This window comes from Diabrotica undecimpunctata, chromosome 9, assembly GCF_040954645.1.
Source record: "Diabrotica undecimpunctata isolate CICGRU chromosome 9, icDiaUnde3, whole genome shotgun sequence".
Classification (NCBI taxonomy): Eukaryota; Metazoa; Arthropoda; class Insecta; order Coleoptera; family Chrysomelidae; genus Diabrotica; species Diabrotica undecimpunctata.
Genome location: NC_092811.1, coordinates 26,147,184 through 26,158,816, shown reverse-complemented (window position 1 = coordinate 26,158,816; position 11,633 = coordinate 26,147,184). Strand labels below are relative to the sequence as shown.

Below are 11,633 nucleotides of genomic sequence, written 5' to 3'. Positions count from 1 at the left end.
CTGTATAACCATTCGCAACAACGTAAACATAAATTGGTTATCGATACAATTTAAAAATTATTTCAAATCGATTCGATTTTACCGCTATTGATAAAATGGTATATTCCCTGTGCGTTGGGATTATAACCATTGCGAATTTTGACGGTTTCTACAGTTCATGTCAGTGGTCCTTAACAGCCATAGGATCTTTATGTTCAACAGAAATATGTGTGAATAATCAAATAGTTACTGATTATTGCATATAAAATAATTTCATGTTTACTCTATAAAGTCAATATGATAAATTATTTAAATTTCCGTAAAGACACGAGCATTTGTAATGAAAATCAAGAATGACCGATAAATTCGAACGTTTGAGCACCTCTGTTTCTTTTCCACAGTCCTGGCGGTCATGCGTAGAAGTAGTCACCTTGTCACCGACGTCACGGAAATTCGATGCAAGCTACGCTTGACGTTCTTATACCATCGAACGTGCTTCTTAGGGCGATTTTGTTGAAGTAAGTCGTAGCTTGATCGGTGTGTATACGTTCAGTCTCCCAGCCATCTTGTAGAAATCTAAAAGTATGCTTTTTTGAGGTGTGTGTTGATTTTAAAGGATTTTTTAAGTGACCAGGATTATTTTATGGGTGAGTTGTTATCTTTATAAAATATAGTGTCGTGTTATCTTGTGGTATATGTGAAAAGCCGTACCCAACCGTGACATTTTCGCATCATAAAGTGTGCCCCTGTCAAAGCTTTCACTTGGTCCCTAAATACAGGAAAATAGATTTAATACTTAAAATTAGCATTAGTGGAAACATGAGATTCTATATTTGTGTACGGGGTGTTTCTATCGTGTTATTAGATTAAGGTACAAGTGATAATAGTCGGTTTCGCTGTCGGTTTAGAGGCCAATATTGCTCCAAGAAACTTAGCCTTATTAGGTAGACCTTTGATTTATCTATAGAAATCGGTTTTCCTGTTAATACACAGGTGCTTATTAATCATTATCAATTAAATACCGATACTGTTGTATTTTTAAAAAGTGTTGATACATGGTAACTCCGGAAATGCAAGGCAATTTCTTTGAAAAGTGGGTAGGTGTTCACATTATTATAAGACAGGTTCTTAGTTTTTAAGTGTATAGGTATCTCTCGCCAAATGAGTCATCGTCGATAGAAGACCCTGGGAGGTCATTACTTCCTTAGTGTAGAAGACTTAATTGTTTTTGTATAATTTATTCATACATATCTCATATTTAATATAAAGAACAACACATTCTGCCTTTTTGACAAAGATTCACCAATATTAAAAAGTTGTAGTTGTAAACAGTTTTTATTTATAAACATTCAACATGAGTACTGATAAATCTTTACAATTATTATATTTAAGTAGGTCTACACCTTATCTCTGCTAAAACTCATAATATTTATTAAATTATTCACAGTAATCAAATAGGTTAACCTGGTTTTTGCAACTGCTTGATTATCCTTATTTCAAGATCAAATGAGGTTGAAAACCTTGTGTATTATGTCAATTTAAAGATTCTTAGTATCATTCTCTTTATTACTCAAATATAATTGGCCAAGTTGATTTTAATGGAGTGTAAAATTAGTAGTAATAAACTGGGTATCAGCAAATTTTGTGTTGGAACAAAATTGTTTATTTTAACAGTTGTATTAAAACAAAAAGTTTATTACTCTTTACATGTGTATTGTCTTTACTATTTCTGCTAGTATTTATACAAGTACAAGCACAATTTCCAGTTGAAATATTTGAATAATATTTCCTGAAATATGTCCTTTTCAATTTTATTCATATACAGGATTACAAAAAAATTTTAGATTCATATCTTGTATTTTATTGCAATTAAAATAGCTTCATCTCATAGTTTTACTGATTCTATTTTTGCATAGGCCTTAATGACATTTTGTAATAAAAAAATGTATTAATGTGGTCATAAAGCTCCGTATTTTGCTGTGTCCTGGGAAGTTTTTATTATATCTCTTTTATAATTTGGTTTTGGAGTAACTAATCTTTTTTCATTTCTGGCAAATTATTGTAATCTCCTTATGTCAAGGATTTTGTGATGTAAGGAAACAGTTTTTGAGTAATGTAATGTAAAACAGTAATGATTAGTGACTGTGGATGCAGTTTCGGTTTTAATTGATTAAGTGTACAGCCAAATAAATCTACTCAGGTATAATATTAAATTCAGTATAAATTCTAGTTTTATATCAATTTTATTGCCCTGTTATATATATATATATATATATATATATATATATATATATATATATATATATATATATATATATATATATATCCTGGTCCATTTTGATACCTTTTCAAACACGAATATGCTAGTATCATATTCTGTTTGTGCCTAGTATCATAACCATGCTGATCTTCGTGACTTGTATAAACTTTGGTATTCCTCTTCATGAATAGAAGGTTTTTAAGAATATACTATGCTGGTACAGTAAGAATTCCCAATCTTTCATAAGACTGATGGCAGGCTTCTCTAAATCCCAAACCAGCAAGTGGACCCTCACTGCCTTTCTCTACAAACCAATTACTCTGTGAGTGAGAGCTGAGTGACCCCAGACAAGCATATGAAAGATGTGAGTGGAGTATGGAGTGATACATAGTACATTATAGTCTCCAGTGAGGTACATTTTGAAAGATTTTTTAAAATAAAGAGGCTTTTGTTTAATTTTAAGTTATTAATATGTGAGCCCCACTGTAATTTTGGGTCCAATAGAACTCCTAAAAATCCGAACTTGCTGACTCCAGCATTCATATCACCCACATCTCTCATTGTGAAAATCAATGAAATACAATTCATTAAATTACAATATTTTACTGTCATCTGAGGTGTCCTAGCTCTTAACGAACTTTCTCCATTCCTTCCTATTGGATGCCATCTGTGTTGCTTCCTGCCAAGTCTTACCCTTACTATGCAGTATCGGCGAGATGTCACTGTTCCATTCATTAATGGGTCTTCCTCTTCTGTTCTTCCCTATTCGTTTGGCATCCCACACTCTTTTTACTTGTCTATTATTGTCCATCCGGGTTAGATGTCCGAACCATGTCTCATTGTGAAAATCACTTGTTTAGTTTTATTGTTGTTAAGAACCAACCTATTTGCAGCAAACCATTGCTCAGTCATCTGCCATGCTTCCATAGAATCTGCCAAGATACCTTAAATATTATCAGCTCCAAAAACCACTGCAGTATATCTGCTAGGAGTGTATATTTAACTTTATGTTACATATTTGGAAGATTTGGAAGAATTTTTCATCTGCCATGCTACCATAGAATCCTCCAACATATCTTAAATATTATCAGCTCCAAAGGCCACTGCAGTATATCTGCTAAGAGTGTATATTTAACTTTATGTTACATGTTTGGAAGATTTGGAAGAATTTTTCATCTGCCATGCTACCATAGAATCCTCCAACATATCTTAAATATTATCAGCTCCAAAGGCCACTGCAGTATATCTGCTAAGAGTGTATATTTAACTTTATGTTACATATTTGGAAGATTTGGAAGAATTTTTCATCTGCCATGCTACCATAGAATCCTCCAACATATCTTAAATATTATCAGCTCCAAAGGCCACTGCAGTATATCTGCTAAGAGTGTATATTTAACTTTATGTTACATGTTTGGAAGATTTGGAAGAATTTTTCATCTGCCATGCTACCATAGAATCCTCCAACATATCTTAAATATTATCAGCTCCAAAGGCCACTGCAGTATATCTGCTAAGAGTGTATATTTAACTTTATGTTACATGTTTGGAAGATTTGGAAGAATTTTTCATCTGCCATGCTACCATAGAATCCACCAATATATCTTAAATATTATCAGCTCCAAAGGCCACTGCAGTATATCTGCTAAGAGTGTATATTTAACCTTATGTTACGTGTTTTGAAGATTGTTTATATAAATCAAAAATAACTATTGAATCCTGTGGTACTCCAATATTTAACACTCTCTGACGACAACACCCGACCCCATCTTAGAAACTTGATTTGAATTATTTGCATTCTAGTGAAATATTCATCACTATATAGTGTCCACACAAAAGATGAATATTCCAGAATAGAACATACTAAAGAACAATAAAGAATTTTTAAGCAGTAAGTAGGTGTTGGAAAAATATTTTAAAGATCTGTTAATAAAACCAAGGTGTTTATGGGCTCTATTACATATGTCTTTTATATGATTACCAGACCTTAGAGATCCATCAAATCTAACCCTTAAGTCTTTTATAGATGTAAACAAATCTATTTAAAACATGTTGAAGCAGTTCAGTCTTGAACATTGCAAATTTTTCTAAAAACCTTTTTTTTAATTGCTGTATTGCTAGATTCCAGTAAGAGCCTAGGGCATCCATTGAATTCTGGTAGGCAATGGTGGGGCAAATCTTTTTTAGACATCTACGTCACGGAGCAAGACACACTGGCTTTTTCGGCCAGGTAAGATACTAGACCAGAAGACCCCAGGGTAATGCCGGATTAACTGTTTCTGGCTAAAACCTTAACCACCTTGCCAGAGAGGTGGTCTTGCCACTTAATAAACAACTGAAATAAAAAACTAAAAACTTATAAATAACCGTACCTATTACGATTTGATAAAAAGCTTGAGATCCAATTGAATAGTGAACCAAATACTCCCAGAGACCATAGCTTACTTATAAATGTAGAATGATGTATTTTGTCAAATGCCTAAGAGAAGTTGGTGTAAATAGCTATTACTTCACTTCTATCGTACAAGGCATCAGTCATGAATTTTTCGTAAACCAGCAGATTAGATATAGTTGATCTATTTGAGCAAAAACCATATTGTTTCACACATAAAATACTACAATTTTTTCAAATACTTTACCAAATAAAGAGCACTTTATAATTCCTCATTAATTTCTAACATTTGTCTTGTCATTCTTAAAGATAGGAGTAATATAACTTGTCTTCTAAGCTTCTGGGAAAATTCCTGAGCTGTGAAATAAATGAAAAATCTTTAGTAGAATGGTGATATAACAAAGCTAGTATTATATAAGAAATCTCTTTAAATACCCTCTGGACTAGTTTTCAATTTAACATTCATGCATTCCAAACAGTTGTAAACTTTCATTAAATCAATCTATTAGATCAGTAATAATATAATTGGAATATCCTTCTTTTGAGGATTTTTGTATTTGTATATGGCTAAATCTAACAATATGGAAAACAAGCTAAAATTTATTTAACACTGTAGAATAAATGTCTTTATTAACAAACAAATCAACTTTTGATACAATATAATATTACAGTATTACAGCACCATATAACTGCTCTTCAATCTAACCTTATTGTGTTAGTAGGTGCCATTTAGTATAAAATTAATGTAACACATATGTTTAAGAAACATTCACCATCTAATATGAATGACAAAACAACTTTACTTTGGTTAACCGCTGTCAAAAATAGTTGTGTAGTTGATAGAATGATTTGTAAGAGACTATAAACTGAACTTAGTGTTATTATATTATACATAAATAGTTGGAAATTATTATTTTTAATAACTAAATTACCTAAGCCTTTCTCTACTTGACATTTTCTGTCAATATGGGGCCACGAGTCTGCAACACATTCTGCCTATCTTTCTCTATTTTGGGCCTGTGCAATCCACAATCCATCTACTTTTCGGATAAGTATCATCATCTTCAAGTAACATCTCATAATGGTGGTTAAATATCATTCTGCTATTTATATGATCTTGTGTAAGTGTCCAACATTCCTGTTCATATTATGTTGTTGAGAAAATGTAGCCTGTAGTTCTTATTGTTAGTTGCTTCGAAAGGTTCTGGTAACAAAGAAACTGTTTTAACTTCATTGAAAACATTTCGAACTGTTTCAATCCTCGTCCAGATCTCTCTTGATTTATTATTATTGTGTCCCTAAATATTTATAGTTTTCCATTGTCTCCAATTTGATATATTAGTATTTACATTATGAATACAGCACTAGGTTATGGCAATACTTAGTAATATAAGTTACCTAATAATTTGCTTAATACCTACTTATACAATATAAAAAACATATAAGAAAAACAAATTAAACAATGTATTAGAAAACATTTCCTTCTGTTTTTTTTTCTTCAGCTAAGATGTGTGAAGGTACATGGTAGCGATCAAATATCCAATTCTTTTCTATGGTTCTAAGATGACCAGAATACCTTGTTCAGCATGTCAAATATAGTAGTGGCATCTGGTATTCCACAGTCCCTTATATTTCTTAGCCAGAAACCTACCAACCCCTTTCTCAGTTTTTTCTAGTAATATTAGTTTTGGTATTAAGTATTGGAGTAAACTTTCCTAAAAGACTAAAATGAATTGTACATACAAAACCTAAAGATTTGTCAAAAGAACAGTTTTTACCATAATTGCTTCTATGGAATTCAATATGAAATAAATTATTTAGTTCCAGTGTTCTCGGAGAAATAGACAATTTAAGTTTAAGATAATTCAATATTTGTGAATATCTTACAGACATTATATGGAGAGTCCAGATAATTGAGCCATATTCAAGGTGTGATCACATAAATGCCACATATATTGATTTTACTGCTCGCAAAAACAACCCACTACAATTTATAAGAGTCAAACCTAACTTTCTATTAGCTTTTATTACGATTTGATCTGTATGATTACAAAAGCCTAATTTTGAACCAAACAGTATACCAAAATCTTTATTAGCAACATCATTTATTTTAATTTTCTTCTGATTTATTGTGAAAAAATTGATTATGACTTTTTTCCTGCCAAATTAAATTTAAAAGCATTTATTGATATTCAAATCTAACAAATTTCTTTGACACCTCTAATCAAGATCTTTCTGTAATATACTAATGACTTATATCAAGTTCATTAATAAAAAATCAAGAATGGTTCGAGAACATTGACCAACATTAAAAACTCACAAAACGCTATGATATTGTTAAGGTTGTTAACAAACATATTAAATAGTTAAGGAGAAAAGTGTCCATCCTGGGGAATAATAATTACTTGTCTTCTTTCACTAAGAAAACTTAGCAAGATGTCAGATAAACCTATATTTCGCAATTTTTCAATCAGCAATTACTTACCATGTAATAAGTAATTACCAAGCACTTGGTCTTTTTAATGTTTATTTAAGTCCATAATTCTTGAGAAATTGTTTGAACAGTTGACTAATATTTGGATTTCTTCTTCTACTACTATACTTGATAGGATTTTTCACCAATCCAGCACAACATGAAACAATTATGGCATAGAAAAATAGTATCTATAACCAATAGATCATTTTGTTTCATACACTTCCTTGTTTGTATAAGACATTAAGAAACTGTTTGAAGATATAATTACTAAAACTGTAAGACACAGACACTATTAAAATCATTAAAAAATATACTTGATCTTAATTTTTATTTATTGGATCCATCACAGTAAGTAATCTAAACTTGAAAGTAATTTTTGTGGTGTGCATACAACACTAATTTCCTGTGACTATGGTTTGTATGTGTACTATACATTTATGGAAATAATATTAGTCATGTTATGAGCGAACTGTTTAAATCCTTGTGTAAATATTCAATAGGTGAATGTGTATGAACAATTATATAACATTGAAACAATATTCTATAAATGTGCAGAACTTACACACAGTAAATAGCTTTTATTTTAAAATTCTTTCAAAATTTATATAAACTTTTGTTTTGAAATCCTAATGAAATGATTCGCAACAATTTGTTGTTCGTGTACTGGTAGCCTAATTTTTGGGAAAATTGTAAAGAATCATGGTTCTGGTGCATTTATTAGCCACGCGCTTTCGGGAAAAATTTTTGTAAATCTTGAAAATATACATTACTTTAAGCTATTTCAAAAAAAAATAAAATTTGCGGAATTTCCATTTGTTTAAATAAAAAACTTTTATTATTTTATTTTCTAGAAAATTTCACACTTTTTGGGCGGTCATATTGAGAGTTGACTGCGACGTTTCCAAATCTATAAAAATGTATAGTATTACAAGTATTCAGATGGTGATCTACAGACGTCGGTAGGTCATCTCATAGCCCAGGAAGAGAACTCAATCTATCCTAAACTAAACGAAAGTAATTAAGATAAAATATGTTAATCGGTGTATATTATTAAGATAAAATATACAAGTTTTCTTCCTGGGGTGTGAAATGACCTATCCTAACCTAAACGAAAAAAATTAAGATAAAATATATGAGTACTTTCCTGGGGTATTCCCCATCTCATACCCCAAGAACCTATTCTAACCTAAACGAAAATAATTAAGATAAAATATAATAATCGGTGTATATTATTAAGATAAAAATATACGAGTTCCCTTCCTGGGGTGTGAGATGACCTACCGACGTCCGTAGGACACACCCCAGGAAGGGAACTCAACTTATCCTCACGTAAAGAAAAATAATTAAGGTAAAATATATTAATCGGTGTATATTATTAAGATAAATATATACGAGTTCCCTTCCTGGGGTGTGAACTTAACCTAAATAATACTATTTAAAAAGATTAGTGATTAGTGATAAATAAACCTAACCAAACCTAACTTAACGCAACCTAAGCTAACCCATACAAACCAATGCCAGGCTCGTTACCAGCTAAAACCACCAACCCCATATTCTCCAGAGAACGCCAAATGGGACCATCCTGTTGGAACTTTTCTCTCTTTGGCGCCTCCCAGACTTATGTCACCTCTATGCAGGAAATTACTCGCTCTAACACACAGTCTGCAAGGTATCAATAAGGTGTACCCCTGACGGGTACATATCACCTGTCTCTACTATTGAGGGATCACTCGACGTTCTGGAAAAGACCACGCACGCTCGAAGTAATTCCTCTTTTCAAACACTCTGGGTATATGCCCAGATTTAACTGGGCAATACCCCTCTCAGGTTACATACACACATATACAACACACATACACATGCGGACAGCACAACATATATTTGTAACTGTAAATATAATGTAAAGAAATAAAATGTGTAAATAAATAAATAAAAATAAAATTATTGTATATATTGGGTAAAAATAAAAAGTAAAAATGTAATAAAAGAAAAGTGTGTATAAAATTGGGTAAATAAATAAAAGGTAAGTGTAAATGGTAAAATGAATATACGTTCCTAAACTATGTGTATAAATATAATATCAAAAATAAACAAAATAAAACAGATACATATAACTTTTCGCAGAATAAAGATTCGCAGGTAACACTGTTACCTGCAAATTCATTCACACTCTTCACCACGTCCTCCGGCGAGACTCTTCACCACGTCCTCCGGCGAGGTGATCTGATGCAAACCGGTCAGGAGAACCTCCCTCATCCGGCTGCCGCCCTTCGCGACTGCCGATTTGACCGCGCCAGAGCCGCCGGTGGAGATGACTTTCCTGACCTTCCGCCTGACTCTGCCGCCTTCTACTTCGAGGACGACCCCTTCCTCTCTCGTTCTCAGTCCCTCGACAGCCCCTTCAGCAGATCGGCGTATGACTTACCCTGCTCCTTATGTATAAGGACAATCCCCTTTGTGGACCGGAGCGGTCCCTCCGTGGCCGTCTTCTCACTGTTACCGTGGACAGTAATTGTCACATCTTTACCCAGGGCCGCACACTCCACCAGCTTCCTGGTGACCTCTGCACCAAGAACTGCCGGGACATGCAGCCCCACGTTCTTGCGCCCATGTTGCTCCATGCGGCAGACAAGCATTGAAGCAACTTTCAAAAACCTGACTGCCGCAGGTTCATCACTTTCCGAGGGGATGAGCTTGTGGGCCCACCTCTCGGCGCACTCCCGTCTGCCGTCCTCTTCGACGGTGTCGAACCTGGCGACGACAGACCCCACGGCTCCCCCTTCGCGAGCGGGGGCGGCAGCACCAGGCAGATCTGGGTATTTCTCCCTTAGCCTCGCCACCACCTCCGCGTCGGCAGCGTCCTTAGTAATAAGGACCTCCACGTCCCCGGGTGAGTCATAGAGCCCGACATCGTTCCCCCTCGACACCGTGAAGAGGTCTTCGGGCCATTCCTCGGAGATGAGGTCCATGACCTCTTCCGCCGTGCCTGTGACTGCTGCCAGCATTCGTTCGCGAATGCATGCAGCCCTCCCTTTGGCCTCCCGCTCGGTGTCCAGGCCAATCTGAACGCCGACCGAGGGTCCACATTGCACCGCTGCCTGTCTGTGTGCTGACGGTGCAGCCTATCACTTTTCTTGGGGGGGGGACTCGGTCAGCGCTTCTTTCCAGCTCCCTGGAGATCACCTTGATCTCCTTTTTTGTGTTCACATTGGCTTGCACTAAGCGTGCAAGCCTAAAAACCTTCCGCATTGAGTTGATTTCCTCCTCTAAGGACCGAAGTCCCGCTTTCTTCTTCGGATGCGAAGCTGTTGTTTCCCCCCTGAGCTTGCCGTCTTCTTTCTTTTTTTAGTATTTGCCACCTGCCACTCTTTATCGAGGGCAGTGGCCTCAGCTACCTCCAGAGTGGAGGTGTATTCAGACGCAAGGGGCGCTCCTTCGAACGCGCCCTCTACCGTTGCTTCCTTCCTGGGCGAATTCGGGGTCTTGGTAGACCTCTAAAACGGTGCCAGTTCCTCCGCCTTTTCCATCTCACTTACTACGTTAACATTCTCTTCATTATTCTTATTCCCACGAGTAGGGCCGGAACAACTAACGCTCCACGGCAGTGCGCCCTTACCGTGAGGGTGGCTAACTTACCCCAGAAGGTTGCCTGGCCGACTGGGGGCACCGTTCGAGACCATCTAACCCTTCAGGTACTTCGATCTTGGAGGTATTGGGGCGAAGTCCCCATTTTTGAAAGTAATTTCCCATAATTAGCTTCTTCTAGTGACTTTGTTTCGGTTAATAAAGCCCAGTCATCAGCATAGCAAAACATTTTACTAAGGCGTCTTCATTTATGTCATTCTCCCTGTATTTCCACTGCTCGTGATAACTATTGAAATCTCCCACATACACCGCTAGATGGGGATAAGTTTCTAGAACGTGCGTTGGCCATTGCTTGCCTGGAGGTTTATAAACGTTGGTGATAGTAATGCTGCCGACTCTTGTAACAACGGTAATATTTTCCCCCTTTTTCGGAGATCATGTTCTGTTACACAGTGGGTTTCCTGTATGGCACATATCGATATCATTATCTTTTAGTATCCTTAATAGATACTGGCTTTTGGCGTAGCTTATGTTTTCTATATCAATGTGACAAATTCGAACTGAAGGCCCGATTTGTCTAGTAGAATAGCTCTGAAAAGAGCTTGTTGGTAAGTTTTGAGTCATACTTCTGTGTATCGTGGTCAGGAGATACAAAGATTGTGTGACCGCCAGTATTTGCTAGTTGATTTAGCGTTACCCAGGGTGCACGTGTGGTATTCTACTACGGACGCGAACTAGCTCTATTAATACAATTCATAATAGTTCACTTGAACATTAATTCACATACCATTTCAGGTTTTTTTTTATATTATTGAACTGATAATTGAGTAATTACCGCATATTATTTAATTTATCTGCGCGCGCAACTAGATACGAGTTAAAATAGGACTATATCTCAGAAAATACTGAAGTTGTAAAAATGTTTTAGATAAGTTTTTAGG

The 11,633-nt window shown here is 35.3% G+C and overlaps 1 protein-coding gene across 3 annotated transcripts in view; it reads left to right on the top strand.

Moving 5' to 3' along the window:
• The first annotated feature begins 471 nt into the window (after positions 1-471).
• The window catches only part of LOC140449704 (serine/threonine-protein kinase MARK2-like), a 473,378-nt gene continuing 462,216 nt past the window's right edge, over positions 472-11,633 (top strand). For 2 of the 3 annotated variants that reach the window (XM_072543024.1, XM_072543021.1), the window contains exon 1: positions 472-626. The gene's annotated coding sequence lies outside the window, so the exon portion shown is untranslated. Of the gene's footprint in view, positions 627-737; positions 1,077-11,633 lie in introns of those variants that run through there. The other variant, XM_072543022.1, reaches the window with a different exon arrangement.